Source organism: Lithobates pipiens, unplaced genomic scaffold (genome assembly GCF_037356315.1).
Source record: "Lithobates pipiens isolate NorthernLeopardFrog02 unplaced genomic scaffold, aLitPip1_a1.2 Scaffold_8, whole genome shotgun sequence".
NCBI lineage: Eukaryota > Metazoa > Chordata > Amphibia > Anura > Ranidae > Lithobates > Lithobates pipiens.
In genome coordinates, this window is record NW_027507903.1 from 19,542,605 (window position 1) to 19,559,317 (window position 16,713).

Below are 16,713 nucleotides of genomic sequence, written 5' to 3' on the forward strand. Positions count from 1 at the left end.
CCAGTGTACATGATATTCCTCTATTTTCTTGGGACCCCCTTTTAGAGGTCCCTACTCCCTACCTCCAGCATCCTTCCTGTTTAGAATAAAGTAATCCTTCTGGTTTTTGACCATTCCCATGCAATGAATTTTATGAAGGATCTCTGTCTCTGTGGTTGGACCTCTCTACCAGAATTACCATTAGGTGGAGGTGCAGTTAAAACCTGCAATGCATCCTATATGATGCTAGTACATTGGATATCAACATTAACGGGTCGGTGAGAACCACCCTCAATCCCTTACCTACTCCATCAAAATACGGCACCTCTCAGGAAAAATCAAAGGGGACATGCGGGGTGCGGAGGACTCCTATTCATTAGACATACATCCTGTTTCTATCCTGTTGGGTAACTTCACGTAAAGTGTTCTCATGATTGTGTAAAAATAGATATAGAGATGTACAGCATGTAATGTCACTGTATTGTACCCTGTTGGGTTTTCTGTATTTCCGTATGTCTTACCCTGTTAAATAAAGAATTTATAAAAAAAAAAAACCTGCAATGCACTAAACATCAGTCTACTATAAAATCCCCCAATTATTAAAGGGGGTTTTCAGTTTACATGGTATTCCTCTATTTTCTTGGGACCCCCTTAGAGAGGTCTCTACTCCCTACCTCCGTCATCCTTCCTGTTTATAATAGAGGAATCCTGGTTTTTGACCATTCCCATGCAATTAATTTTATGAAGGATTTCTGTCTCTGTGGTTGGACCTCTCTACCAGAATTACCATTAGGTGGAGTTGCAGTTAAAACCTGCAATGCACTAAACATAAGTCTATGATAAAACCCCCCTAATTATTAAAGGGGGTTTCCAGTTTACATGGTATTCATCTATTTTCTTGGGACCCCCTTTAAAGAGTTACTAAACCCAGGACCCTGCATTCACTATATCTGGTCTCCCACAGTACACAGAACGTAGAAATGCAATTATTTTAGTAAATATATACTGCTAAATACCTTTTCTTACCAGCAGTATTTTGTGACTTCTATCAATGTCTGGTTAAAGTTTTTAGGATGAGTTTCCTTCTCCCCTAATTGTCCTATTAGGGCTGTAGAACCCTTGACTCTCTGTCTGGACAGTGCTGATTTGCCCTGTGCTGATCACATGCACTCTCCCAAGAAAAAAAAAATCTCCCAAGCAATACAAACCAAACTGAGCATGTGCAGCTTGCCCTAAGGCTCTGTACTATCGGGAGATGTATTGGGGACAGAAGAAGGAGAGGATCTGAGAAGATAGGATTAAACAGACTTTTTACACATGTAGAGGATTAACTCCTCAGGTTCCACAGTGAGTATAACAAGCATGCTTTACTTATAGTAGCACTTTAAGCTGTCCCTACGCTCTACCTCAAGCATCCTTCCTGTTTATAATGAAGGAATCCTTCTGTTTTTTGATCATTTCCGTTCAATACATTTTATGAAGGATCCCTGCGTCTGTGGTTGGACCTCTCTACCAGAATTACCATTAGGTGAAGGTGCAGTTAAAATCTTCAAAGCATTAAACATCAGTCTACCATAAAATCGTCCAATTAATAAAGTGGATTTCCAGTTTACATGTGTAGTGCTGGCTCCTGACGAGCAGGCGCTATGTTTTTTTCTAAAGTCAATTTGCCTGAAACCAGTTGGGTTTTGGGGCTATTTCTCTAAATTTCTGGTTTCAGTACCAGTCCAGCTGGGTTGCACTGGGTTCTCCTTGACCGCAGGTGTCACTGTCACCGCCGGCAATAGTAGAAACGCAGTCTAGCTGGGTGTATTGAATGCCACTGTTCTCTCGGAACCAGCCCAGTGGGAGTGTTCTCCTGCTGTGCATTCTGGGGGGTGGTATTTAAGGTACTGACGCAACGTGGTCCGGGGTTCCATCTTTATTTTCTGTCTGTTCGGTTCTGGTGGTCCTCCTGATCCAGTCCCATGGCCCTCCTGGCTTGGGGTGCGGAACCATGCATCCCGAGGCGACGCAACTGCAGGGACAGGCCTGACTGGATTTCGGGGCCTATTGATCCGAGGGTGGTCCGGTGCCACCTTATCTGAAGGGAGAGGCCCAGCAACTGAGGAGCCCCAGGGGAGGACTCTTCAGGAGAAGGCAGTGCGCAAGGCTGGCTTCTCTGAAGGAGCCTGGAGTCTTAGTTCAGGGACGTAACCTGGATCAAAACACATATGGTATCGCTGGATCGGCTGAGAGAACCTGGTACCATATGTTAGCTCTTTAAAGTTATCTATGTCCCTCAGTAACGCTCAAGTGTACAGTCTCTGTGGCAGAGACTTTGTCAAACACCCTACCGGCTGCTAGGCCGGGGGTTGTTAAATCCAGTTGTGAAACGGTCTTTATTCTCTGGATTTTATATAAGGACTTCCATTATTTTTTGGAGTCTAAAGTACCTGAACTTACTCCTAACCCTCTACCCTTTAATGAAAGACTCTGTTTCTGTTCCAAATAAATAACCCAAAAGAAGATTCAGTGTCAGTGTGTCAGTTTCCACATTCTTTGGGCCATCTACCACGGGAATCCCTAGACGGAGAAACAAACAAGGAGGTAATGGTAAGCCCAATAAAACCAGCAGCTCCTTCGGGGTCAGTGCTACACATGGTATTCGTCTCTTTTCTTGGGGCCCTCTTCAAGAGGTCCCTACTCTCTTCCTTCAGCATCCTTCCTGTTAATAACAGCGGGGTCCTTATTCAGATTTTTAATGAGCAAACATTGCAAATGTGCTTAAGTAAAAAAATGTATTCAATTAACCTTAAAGGAAAAGTACAGCCAAAGCTTGTTTGGCTGTACTTCTCTTGTGGATCACATGAGTGCAGCTTGCTCTGCACTCCTGTGACCCATTTTCAGCAGACAACAGGCTGAAGCTCGCTCGATTGACAGTCACCAGCTCTCTGCTCAGGGAGCTCTGGGAACCGAGCGATCACCGGTGTTTGGGAGATGGTGGGGGACAGATGCAGCATCAGATTGATGCTGCATCCTCCTAGGTAAGTATTATTCTGAAAAAAAAGTTTTCAATGCTTCCCTTTAAAAGTGATATTAATCACTTTCTTACTGGGCACTTAAACCCCCCCCCCCCCCCCTGCCCAGACCAATTTTCAGCTTTCAACGCTGACGTACTTTGAATGACAATTGCGCGATCATGCTACACTGTACCCAAATGACATTTTTATCATTTTTTTTCAGACAAATAGAGCTTTCTTTTGCTGTAATCACCGCTGGGGTTTTTATTTTATTTTAAATTGTGAAAAAAAAAATCATGTTTCATAGTTTGTTATAAAATTTTGCAAACAGGTAATTTTTCTCCTTCCTTGATATGCGCCGATGAGGCAGCACTGATGGGCACTGATAGGCTGTACTGGTGGGCACTGATAGGCTGCACTGATGGGCACTGATAGGCACAGATAAGACTGCACTGATGGGGACAGATAAGGTGGCACTGATGGGTACAGATAAAGTGGCACTGATGGACACAGATAAGATGGCACTGATGGTTGACACTGATGGGTAGCACTGATGGGTGGCACTGATGGGCACTGGTAAGTGACACTGATGGGCACAGATAAGATGGCACTGATGGGTGGCAGTGATAGGTGGCACTGATGGGCACTGGTAGGTGACACTGATGGGCACTGGTAGGTGACACTGATGGGCGGCACTGGTAGGTAACACTGATGGGTGACACTGTGGGCACTGATGGGTGGCACTGTGGGCAATGATAGGTGGCACTGTGGGCACTGGTAGGTGGCACTGGTGGGCACTGGTAGGTGGCACTGTTGTGTAGTTAGGTGGCAGAGATGAGCATGCGGCTGCTCTCCTTGATTGGGACCAATGCCCCGATGACAGTCTCCAACGATCGTTTTTTCTTCTTTCTCCTCACGCTATCAGCGTCTGTTTACATCCCATGATCAGCTGTGATTGGCTGACAGCTGATCACGTGGTAAGGGATCTGGACCAATCTCTTCCTCCGATCTGTAATCCATCGAGTCTCATAGACTTGCTGATCACAGAGCGAGCTGCTCGCTCCCTGCAGGGAGCACGCAGGCTGCTTGAGAACGGGAGGACGTCCATGGACACCCTCCCAACAAATTAGGTCCACATTGTAGCTGTCTTTCCGCTATAGTGTGGATGGGAGGTGGTTAAATTAAGATTTTTTTCTTTAAAAAATAACAAACATGTCACACTTACGATTCTGTGTAGTGGTTTTGCACAGATCAGCCCAGATCCTCCTCTTTCCGGGTCCCCTGCTGGCTCTCCTGGCCCCTCCCACCTGCCGAGTGTTCCCATAGCCAGCAGCTTGCTATGGGGGCACCGAGCAGGCTCATTTCTGAGCCGCTGCTCTGTGTATCCAGTCACACATGGAGAGCATCTCGGCCCTGCCCCCACTCTCTCTTCATTGGTTCATCCGCTGTGATTGACAGTAATGGGAGCCAATGGCTGCTGTGTCAGCCAATGAGGAGGAAGAGTACTGGGAGAGCCGCTGCTCTCTTGCACATTGCTGGATTGAGATGGATTTCAGACATGTATTGGGGGGGGGGGGTTGGGTATTTTGGGGGCTGGGGGGGAGCTGCAAACAGAAGGTTTTTTTTACCTGCATGCAGGTAGAAAACCTTCAGTAGTGCATTAAGCTCCACTACTCCAGTGATCTCCACTAGCTTCTGTGTCCTGTGCCAAGCTTATGCTGCTTACTGAACACAGGAGGATAGCCACTCTGCACGGCCTCTAATTGGATGGGGTGGAGATTGTGAGGTCACCATCCCATCTCTCCACTGGATCACTGAAGTAGGGTTTTCAACTACAGTGAATTCTAACTTTGAGAGGGAGACCATATATAGGGTATATGCATAGTTATGCTCATTGTGTTCCTTCATAATTGAATCATAGTAAACTGTGCTTGCTATGCTTTAGTTTGTGAGTGAACAGGAAGCCTCTCATCACAGTGCACTTCCCATTCATTAACTGTTCAGTGCAGCTGAGGCTGCAGAGAAAGGGACCGCAGAAGCTCTGTCCTCAGTCCTTTTCTCTGTCTCAAAAGTGAGTTTGTTTAGCCTCCACCATGGCTCCTAAAAAATAGTTTAAAAAAACGAAATAAAAATATTGTAAAAAATAATAAAAAAGTAAAATTGCAAAAACGAATTAAAAAAAATTATAAAAAGAAACTACTGATACCGTCCACTGCCCTACTGATACTGACACCAATCACACACTCTATCTATCTATCTATATATATATATATATATATATATATATATATATATATATATATATATATACGCACACACAGTATATACACACACTAGACATGTGCACTACTGAAAAATTTGATGCATTCATATTCATTACGTTCACTAACAGATACTTTAGCCAAATTTTGAATTTACAATAAAAATGTAAATTTAATCTATCCCAAATTAGCTCTGCTATGGCGAAGAGACCTGAATAGAAGAATTACTGACTTAAGCTATTTTACCTATAATTTAATAGTTTATAATAAAATAATAATAATAATACAAATAATAATTAACAAAAACTATACTATAGTTAATAATGTAATTATAACAAGAAATATGAATATATATATATATATATGTATGTAAGTAATATATACACAATTATCCGAATGTAATCGATTTGTTAAACTCGTAGGCTGAATCTTTTTTTGTTCCTTTGGATTTTTGTATTTTCAGATTTTCGTTCTGCCAATTCGTTTTTGTATGCATTCATCAAAAGAGTCTGTCGTTCATTCGGATGCCTTCGAACGAAGGAATATGCCGATTTTTTTTGCCTGAAAACGAATTTGTAACGAAACAAATTGCACATGTCTAACACACACATGTTTGAGGTTTGGGGTGCACACCTATGAAAAATATCGCTCACATTCAGGCTTGCAGGGCAGGTTTGAATCTCAGCGATTGCTGTGAATAATGTTTAGTTAAGGCTTTCTGTATGTGATAGACAGCAACGAGTATAAAGAGGGTGTGTCTGGGAATTTCTTTTCTGCATCACAATCAGATTTACTCATGTAGCCCTTAAGTAGTCGCAAGTAGAAAAGGATCCCCCACCCTGCACAGCCAGGCACACCGCATCTTCAAAGCACAAAGCAATCAGGAAACAGTGCAGTGCTTTTTTTTTATTTCTTTTTTTTTTTATATTGAGGGGAATAAACGTGGATGGGGATAGGGGTATTATAAGATGCCTACTTGATCTGCAAAACTTCTTCAGGGACTCTCAACTATACACAATCTCTATGTACAATCTCTCTCCTTGTCTGCCTCCTGCACAAAACCTGCATGCAGAACAAATCGCAGATCCAACTGGCACAGGATGGCATCAAACAGGGCACTCTGTTGGCTCCAGCAAATGCCCATTACAGGAAGCCCGGCTGTCTTCTCCCTGGAGATCTCCCGGACATGCTTGCTGACACCTGCTGCCCTCACACCTGCTCCCATGCACCTACAAAGAATTCCTCCATGTGTTGCAGAGGGCCCCTCCAGCACCCAAGCCCCAGACCAGAGGTCACCCCCCCCCCCACAGACTAGGGGACTCCTCTCAAGGGTCTCCAACAGCCTCCCAGCACTTCATCTCTAGCTTCTACCAGAACTCTCCTACCCCAGCTGGGCTGACCATGAGCATATGAATACTCCAGACAGCTGTTCCTAACCTCCCTCTCATTCTTCTGGAAATTTCTCACAAGTTCCAGAAGTGTGGGGGGGGGGGGGGGTATCAAAGATGCTGCCTGCTCAGTTATACCAGCCTCCCTGGATCGTTCTGACCCAGTTTCAAACACAGGCTTGGCTGCCAAACAAGCCAAACGTTTGACCAACACTAACCAAAAAAAACACAAAAAAAAACCAACACTACTTACTCTAGCACACTAGAGGGTGCTACACTCAGAAACCAAGATGGACTATCGGGATGGACTAGTGGACAGGAATTTGTTGGCCTGTCTTAGGGTGACAACCATGGCTCCCTCCATTGATACAGTGGAGGGGTGAGCGTAGCCAGCCAGAAACAGCCATGAGCAGACAAAAACAATGGATTGTTGCTTCATTGGCTACAGGGAAACCAACAATTACATTTAGCCTAACAATTAAGCAGCCTCACTAGAGGAGGACACTACATGTGTTACTCCCAGGATCAGCAGGTGAAAATAAAGCAAAGAAGAAAACGAATGCAGCAACCACATCTACTGTATGTAATGACAAGCTGCAATAAATTACATTTTTGTTTTTGGGCTTAGTTAAACTTTAAGGTTTTATTTAAGGATGCACCGATATATTGGCCACCAAAAATTACAGGCCAAAAATAGGGTTATCAGCATTTTGCCGATGGAAAAAAAAAAAGGTGCCGATAATAGCATGCTGCGTCCTGTTGACTTCAATGCAAAATTGCATCCATTGACTTCAATGAAAAATAGTGTCCCATTGACTTCAATGTACAATTGCATCCATTGACTTCAATGTAAAATCGCCTACTAATGACTTCAAGTGAAAACCGCGCCCGTTGACTTCAACGCAGAATCGTGCCCCATTGACTTCAATGCAAAACCACCCTCTAGTGACTTCAATGCAAAGTCACATCCCAATGACTTCAATGCAAAATCGCATCCTATTGACTTTAATGAAAAATCTCGTCCCATTAACTTCAATGCAAAAACGCCAGCCATGTTAATTACATGAAAAAAAAACATATATTTTTTTTAACTGTCCATTTCGGTTTCGGTTTTTGGCCAAATGCACCCTGAATTTTTGGTTTCCGGAATTCTCATTTCGGTGCACCACTAATTTTATTCACTATAATTTTAAAGCTATAGATTTTTTTCTTACATAGAGATCATGCGTATTCTTTTTCAGAATGCAATACATTTATTGCAGTAAAACAGGAAATTTATGGTTTGCTTTGTTCTGTAGTCGGAGTAACATCAGTGAAATGCTTTAAACGATTCTTTGATTTGAGGCAATATAAAGTATTCCATATGTCACAAAAGCGTGATTTACTTGTCTGTAATAAAATATACATTAAAGTCTATGTTGTGTATCAGAGAAGGTAAAGTTCACCCTTCATTAAGAAAACAGAATGACTGCCATATAAAACAAAGTAATCAAAGCTTGCTGACCTGCATTTCTGAGTCTTTATTAAATGCTGAAAATACTTATCAGATATTCCGTGTATGTACAGATAGGTCACGTCATGAACTCATTTGTTATCTGTGGTGGTAAAGAATTTAAAAAAGCAAGTCTTAGTACTGTATATCGTCACACACTAAGATTGGTAATAAAAAAGGCATAAACGTGGAATAGCAATAGTAATAGTAACACTCAACATACAGTGGGATCAGTAGTCAGTAGTATGTATAGAATAACACTATGCACCAGGATCAGCATAGTCACCGTCAGTGCAGCAATGGATGTTTAAGGTGCGTTTACTAGGAAATAGATCCAAAGAAAATATTAAAAGAAAAACATTTTATTTTAACATTAGTTAAAAATATCTCAAAACAATATCACAGCGAGTACATATAGTACAGTCCTTATGGATACAGCAAGTTTGATGTAGTTCCCAACATGTTTCGCCCTCAATTTGAGCTTTTTCAGGGGATGCTGTCCACTAGACAAGTGCGCCGTCAATAAATTTGTTTTGTTTCATTCTGTTTCGTATTAGCCGTTAATTCGTGCTTCGTAATTCGTGTCCAAAATTCAATTTGGATTTGTACGAAATACGAATTTTTCGTTAGGTTCGTTAACTCTTCGTAACAATTACGAACGTTCGTAATGATGAATTTAAAAAGCAAAAGATACCTTTCTCAATATGTCAGTCGTCGTCTAATTATGCTCATTATGAGAGGCTCCCACCATCCCTGTGGTGTGCTGACTTCCTCCTGGGGCTGTAACCCTGCTGTGCTCATTATGAGGGGCTCCCACCATCTCTCTGCTGTGCTGACTTCCTGGGTTTGTACCCCTGCTGTGCTCATTATGAGGGGCTCCCACCATCCCTGTGCTGTGCTGCATTCCTCCTGGGGCTGTACCCCTGCTGTGCTCATTGTGAGGGGCTCCCACCATCCCTGTGCTGTGCTCATTATGAGGGGCTCCCATCATCCCTGTGCTGTGCTCATTATGAGGGGCTCCCACCATCCCTGTGCTGTGCTGTGCTGACTTCCTGGGTTTTTAACTTCAGCATAACGAATAATTGAAATTATTATGACAATAATACCCCCAGGGACACAAAATTTCCAAGACAGGCCACTCGTGTATAGAGCTGAAGTCCTGTAGAGTGTGTGTGTCCCTGTGGTTCCGACAGACTTTTGTGTCTCTGGGTGTTTTACATTTCTGCAAATCATACATTTGGTCCTTAAATGCCTCCTATGGTCCTTAGCTTGCTGTGGCGACTGTTTGGAAGGGAGCCAGGTTACCGACCCTTTCGCTATCGGAGGACCTGTCACCTTACTAGATACCGCACCTAATGACTGGTTGCTTGTTAGCGTGTTATTCCCTTGGTTACTCAAAGCAACTACACTTCTCTTCCTTGTATTTGCCGAGTTAACCTTTTGTAGCGGTGTTACTTCATACCCCATAGTGCTATTAAAGACACCGGTCCTTTGGTATACGCTAGAACCAGCATGCACCCCTTGAATAACTTCAGACTGTCCTTTTCCTAACTAACATTAACTGTGGCTGCCCCAGCATATCTGTTCAGGAAGAGTCCAGAAATGGCAAGTTCAGAGTGGCAAAAGTCCATAATGATGGTGTCCTGACAAGTTGGTGTTCCTTGGAACGGACTGCAAGTCCCAGCAGTGCTGTGTACAGAATGTTGGGTTTAGGGGTGTGCTATGTACAGAGTGCAGGGTTCAGGAGTGCGTTACATACAGAGTGCAGAGTTCAGGGGTGTGCTGTGTACCAAGTGCAGGGTTTAGGGGTGTGTTATGCACAGTTTGCAACCCCAACCTCCCTTCCCCCAAAGCTTCCTCGCATCTCTCTCTCCTATGCAGCCCGGCTCTAGTACCTCCCTGTGTAAGTGACTTGCAGGGAAATTGTCATATGACGTCCCTCCATTTAAACAGGGAATGCGCGCAATCGTGCGTGCACATCCCTGTTCCTTCGTTGGTGGCGTGTCACGGAGACACCACTCACCACTGAGGGGGGTGAACAGCCATTGGGCATGTGATCGGCCGTGATGAAGTCACGGCGAATCACAGTCACAGGTGGTACCGGCCCACTTTGCATGGCGCATGTGCTCGAGCGCACTGCACGTGCATGTCAGTGGCGGCGTGTTCCCGGGAACACTGCTTGTCCCTGATGCTGGTAAACAGCCATTGGCTGTCGGCAGTTTACCATGTGATCGGTTGTGATCCTTTCACAGCAGATCACTAAATGTCACCAAACTGTGGTAACGAGATGTTACTGGGTTCTCCCCCTCACACAACGATCGTGTGTGAGGAGGAGATTGCGGTAGCATCTCGTTACTGCCAACAGTGTATACCAATCACACTGATTGCCCCCACCAATAAAGAGGACCAGTCACCATCCATCAAAGTACCTGTCACAGTCCATCAGAGTACCCGAGTACCTGTAACAGTCCATCAGAGTACCCGAGTATCTGTAACAGTCCATCAGAGTACCCAAGTACATGTCACAGTCCATCAGTACCTGAGTACCTGTCACCAGGCCATCAGAGTACCCGAGTACCTGTCACCAGGCCATCAGAGTACCCGAGTACCTGTCACAGTCCATATGAGTACCTGTGTACCTGTCACAGTTCATCTGAGTGCCCGAGTACCTGTCACAGTCCATATGAGTACCTGAGTACCTGTCACCAGCCCATCAGAGTACCCGAGTACCTATCTGCAGCCCATCAGAGTACCCGAGTACCTATCTGCAGCCCATCAGAGTACCAAAGGACCTGTCACCAGGCCATCAGAGTACCTATCACCTGTCCATCAGAGTACCCGAGTACCTGTCACCAGCCCATCAGAGTACCCGAGTACCTGTCACCAGCGCATCAGAGTAACCGAGTACCGGTCACCAGCCCATCAGAGTAACCAAGTACCTGTCACAAGCCCATCAGAGTAACCGAGTACCTGTCTGCAGCTCATCAAGTTACCGAGTACCTGTCTCCAGCCCATCAGAGTACCTGAGTACCTCTCTGCAGCCCATGTCTCATATAGTATATGCTGGGGTGTATGCTTTTCAAAATGGGGTCATTTTGTGGGTAACTGTGGGTCACTGGGCTGGTGCTCAAGGACCTTCAAAAGTGTGATAGGTAGGAATGAAATGAGATGTGTCATTTATGCTCCTAGAATGCCTGAAGGTACTACTTCAATGTTGGGCCTCTGTATGTGGCCAGGCTGTGTAAAAGTCTCACACATGTAGTTTGACCATACTCGGGAAGAGTAGCAGAATGTATTTTGGGTGTCATTTTTGCTATATACATGCTATGTGTTAGAAATATCTTATAAATTTACAACTTTGTGTAAAAAAAAAAACAACGCGTTTTAATTTTATTTCCACATTTTGCAAAAACTTCTGGAAAAAAATTAAAGTCAAAAGACTCATTATGTCTCATAGATTATACATTGGGATGTTTGCTTTCCAAAATTAGGTTATTTTGTGGGCAATTCCATTGTCCTGGTACTCCAGGGCCTTCAAAAGTGTAATAGGTGGTTGAGAAATGAGATGTGTCATTTATGCTCATAGAATGCCTGATGGTGCCACTTCAATGTTGGGCCTTTGTATGTGACCAGGCTGTCTCACACATGTGGTATCGCCATGCTCGGGAGAAGTAGCAGAATGTATTTTGAGGTGTAATTTGTTGTATGCATATGCTGTGTGTAAGAAATAATCTGATAATATGACAAGTTTGTAAAAAAATTGAAATAAAAAATAAAAATCATCATTTTGCAAAGGATTGCGGGAAAAAATTACAACTTAAAAAAAAAACTCACCATGCTACTTACTTAATACCTTGGAACGTCTACTTTTCAAAAATGGGTAACTTGGGGGGTATTTGTACTTTCCTGACTTGTTATGCCATGTACAAACAACCAGCAGACTAGGTCCGACGGTCTTCCCGACTGACTTTTCAGCCGCGTTCCGACTGACTTTCTGAACAAACGGACTTGGCCACACACTATCACACCAAAGTCTGACGGAGTCAAACGTGATGACGTATGACCAGACTAGAATAAGGAAGTTCATAGCCAGTAGCCAATAGCTGCCCTACCGTCGGTTTTCGTCCGTCGGACTAGCATACAGACTAACTGATTTTTCGACTGGACTCGAGTCCGTCGGAAAGATTTGAAACATGTTCTAAATCTAAAGTCCATCAGAGTTTTCGACAGCAAAGGTCCGATGAAGCCCTCACACACAGTCGAATGGTCCGGCGGAATTGTTCTGTCGGACCTTTGATGTTGAAAAGTCCGGTCGTGTGTACACAACAGTAGTGTCTCAAGAAATGAGATACACCTGATGTACTGAAGGCCTGATCTGATATGATCAATTTTCAGTGATTGGCACCATAGTTTGTAGACTCTATACAGTGCCTTGCGAAAGTATTCGGCCCCCTTGAACTTTTCAACCTTTTGCCACATTTCAGGCTTCAAACATAAAGATATAACATTTTTATTTTTTGTGAAGAATCACCAACAAGCGGGACACAATTGTGAAGTGGAACGAAATCTATTGGATTTTTGAAACTTTTTTAACTAATAAAAAAATGAAAAGTGGGGCGTGCAAAATTATTCGGCCCCCTTGCGTTAATACTTTGTAGAGCCACCTTTTGCTGCGATTACAGCTGCAAGTCGCTTGGGGTATGTCTCTATCAGTTTTGCACATCGGGAGACTGAAATTCTTGCCCATTCTTCCTTGCAAAACAGCAGCTCGAGCTCAGTGAGGTTGGATGGAGAGCGTTTGTGAACAGCAGTTTTCAGCTCTTTCCACATATTCTCGATTGGATTCAGGTCTGGACTTTGACTTGGCCATTCTAACACCTGGATACGTTTATTTGTGAACCATTCCTTTGTAGATTTTGCTGTATGTTTGGGATCATTGTCTTGTTGGAAGATAAATCTCCGTCCCAGTTTCAGGTCTTTTGCAGACTCCAACAGGTTTTCATCCAGAATGGTCCTGTATTTGGCTGCATCCATCTTCCCCTTAATTTTAACCATCTTCCCTGACCCTGCTGAAGAAAAGCAGGCCCAAACCATGATGCTGCCACCACCATGTTTGACAGTGGGGATGGTGTGTTGAGGGTGATGAGCTGTGTTGCTTTTACGCCAAACATATCGTTTTGCATTGTTTGCAAAAAGTTGGATTTTGGTTTCATCTGACCAGAGCACCTTCTTCCACATGTTTGGTGTGTCTCCCAGGTGGCTTGTGGCAAACTTTAGACGAGACTTTTTATAGATATCTTTGAGAAATGGCTTTCTTCTTGCCACTCTTCCATAAAGGCCAGATTTGTGCAGTGTACGACTGATTGTTGTCCTATGGACAGACTCTCCCACCTCAGCTGTAGTTCTCTGCAGTTCATCCAGAGTGATCATGGGCCTCTTGGATGCATCTCTGATCAGTCTTCTCCTTGTCTGAGCTGAAAGTTTTGAGGGACGGCCAGGTCTTGGTAGATTTGCAGTGGTCTGATACTCCTTTAATTTCAAAATGATTGCTTGCACAGTGCTCCTTGGGATGTTTAAAGCTTGGGAAATCTTTTTGTATCCAAATCCGGCTTTAAACTTCTCCACAACAGTATTACGGACCTGCCTGGTGTGTTCCTTGGTCTTCATGATGCTCTCTGCGCTTTCAACAGAACCCTGAGACTATCACAGAGCAGGTGCATTTATACAGAGACTTGATTGCACACAGGTGGATTCTATTTATCACCATCAGACATTTAGGACAACATTGGATCATTCAGAGATCCTCGCTGAACTTCTGGAGTGAGTTTGCTGCACTGAAAGTAAAGGGGTCGAATAATTTTGCACGCACCACTTTTCAGTTTTTTATTTGCTTAAAAAGTTTAAATTATCCAATAGATTTCGTTCCACTTCACAATTGTGTCCCACTTGTTGGTGATTCTTCACAAAAAATTAAAATTTTATATCTTTATGTTTGCAGCCTGAAATGTGGCAAAAGGTTGAAAAGTTCAAGGGGGCCGAATACTTTTGCAAGGCACTGTAACTTTCACAAAGACTAAATAATATACACTAATGTGGGTTATTTTTACCAAAGATATGTAGCAGTATAGATTTTGGTCAAAATTTATGAAGAAAAATTACTAATTAGCAAAATGCTACGATAGAAACAAAGAAAAAAGCATTTTTTTTTCACAAAAATTTAATTATTTAATTTATAGCACAAAAAATAAAAAACCCACTAGTGATTAAATACCACCAAAAGACAGCTCTATTTGTGTGAAAAAAAGGACGCAAGTTTTATATGGGTACAGTGTTGCATGACTGAGTAATTGTCATTTAAACTGTAAGAGCGCTGAAAGCTGAAACTTGGTCTGGGCAGGAAGGGGGTGGAAGTGCACTGTATTGAGGTGGTTAAACTGCGTAGAGGGTTCTTCATGGTAAGAACGGTAAGGGTGTGGAATTTCCATCCACAGGCGGTGGTCTCAGCAGGGAGCATCAATAGTTTAAAAAAACTATTAGATAAGCACCTGGACGACCACAACATACAGGGATATACTGTACAATGTAATACTGACAAAAAAACCCCCACACACATAGGTTGGACTTGTGTCTTTTTTTCAACCTTTCCTACTATGAAACTATGTGAGAGCCAGAGCTGGCGGAATGGAGTTCTGACAGGTTTCATCTGCAAAACTGGGCACAAAGGCCACATGACTAGATCTGGTGGGCCTGACTTGGCCCGTTGGGCCTTGAGCAATCAGATCACCGATTGGGGTCTATTTGTCTACTTTTCCTAATTACCTTTACATTGGTAGTCAGTGGAAAATGTTCCCCCAATTCTTGGTCAGTGTAGGTAGGATATCAACATACCACTGTTCTCCTCTCAAGGAACCACTTGCAATCTCAAGAGGAACCCTAGGGTTCTATGAAATCCTGGTTCGAAAAAGGCTGTTATAGCCAATACTAAAAGAAAAACTTGGGCAAGCGGTACGAAAAATAATGAATGATATAATAAGTTCACTTTTTTGCTTGTATCACATTTTCTAAATTCTGCTGGGTGGAGTCATGTAAAAATTGAACCAATTAATAGGGCTGTCTATTTCGAATGTCTGTTTAAATTACACAAATAAGGAGGAAAATGACTTTCCGATACAAGTAGTCAAGTGGTTTTTGTGGCCCTGGTGCTCCCACTGCACTCATAAAAAGTTGTAATCTTTTCACAGAAGTCTTGGCACAGAGATAAGTGTAGAAGGCAGGCGCTGAGGCCAGAGCAACCCATTAATAAATTGTAGGTCAAAGAGCAATCTTGTTGAATGTAATGTATGCTAATGAGTTGACCTTCCTAATGGAACGCTTTTCCAAACTCTGTCACTGCGCGCATCAATTATGCATCTGCAATTATCCTCCTGTTTTACACAGGAAACGGAAAAATTGGAGTCTTAATAGAAATATCAGATGAAGAGAGGACATAATAACACATTTTACGTACTCTGTATTGCGTGCTCTCCCTGCACTTTTGCAAAGTTATCAACCCTTTAAATACTCCAGTTTAATGAGGAGCTCCAGGTTTTACAGATTTCTAGATGGGGGTGAGGTAAGTGTTATTATGTGCATTATACTTTATGCCGGTCTGGTGTAAAGTACACTAGACCAGCGTTTCTCAACTCCAGTCCTCAAGGCGCCCCAACAGGTCATGTTTTCAGGATTTCCTCAGATGAAACGGCAGTGGTAATTACTAAGGCAGTGAAACCGATCAAATCACCTGTGCAAAATAATGGCAAGCCTGAAAACATGACCTGCTGGGGTGCCTTGAGGACTGGAGTTGAGAAACACTGCACTAGTCTCTGGCAGCTAGTTGGAAAGACCGTTGAAGACATGTATGGGTCCAACATCTAATTCCAGTTGTTTGCAGTGCACTGTGAGTAGATGCATGCCGGCTTCCAAATACCCTCGAGGTCAGAAGTAAGTGTTATGGACTTACAACTACTAGAATCTCTCCCTTGCCAGATCCATAAGTATAACTTAAAACAAAAAGGGGGAAAAAAACACTAGGTCGGAACTTTAAAGGCAATTTGGACCACACTATTCATATAAAAGCCAAATATATAAAACCAAGAGATATACATAGAAAAGTGCCAGCTAAAAACACTTATTTATATATATATATATATATATATATATATATATATATATATATGTAAACAGTATCTCACAAAAGTGAGTACACCCCTCACATTTTTTTACATATTTTACTATACCTTTTCATGTGACAACACTGAAGAAAATACATTCTGCTACAATGTAAAGTAGTGAGTGTACAGCTTGTATAACAGTGTCAATTTGCTGTCCCCTCAAAATAACTCAACACACAGCCATCAATGTCTAAACCACTGGCAACAAAAGTGAGTACACCCCTAAGTGAAAATGTCAAAATTCGGCCCAATTAGCCATTTTCCCTCCCCTATGTCATGTGACTCGTTAATGTTACAAGGTCTCAGGTGTGCATGGGGGGCAGGTGTGTTCAATTTGGTGTTATCGCTCTCACTCTCTCATACTGGACACTGGAAGTTCAA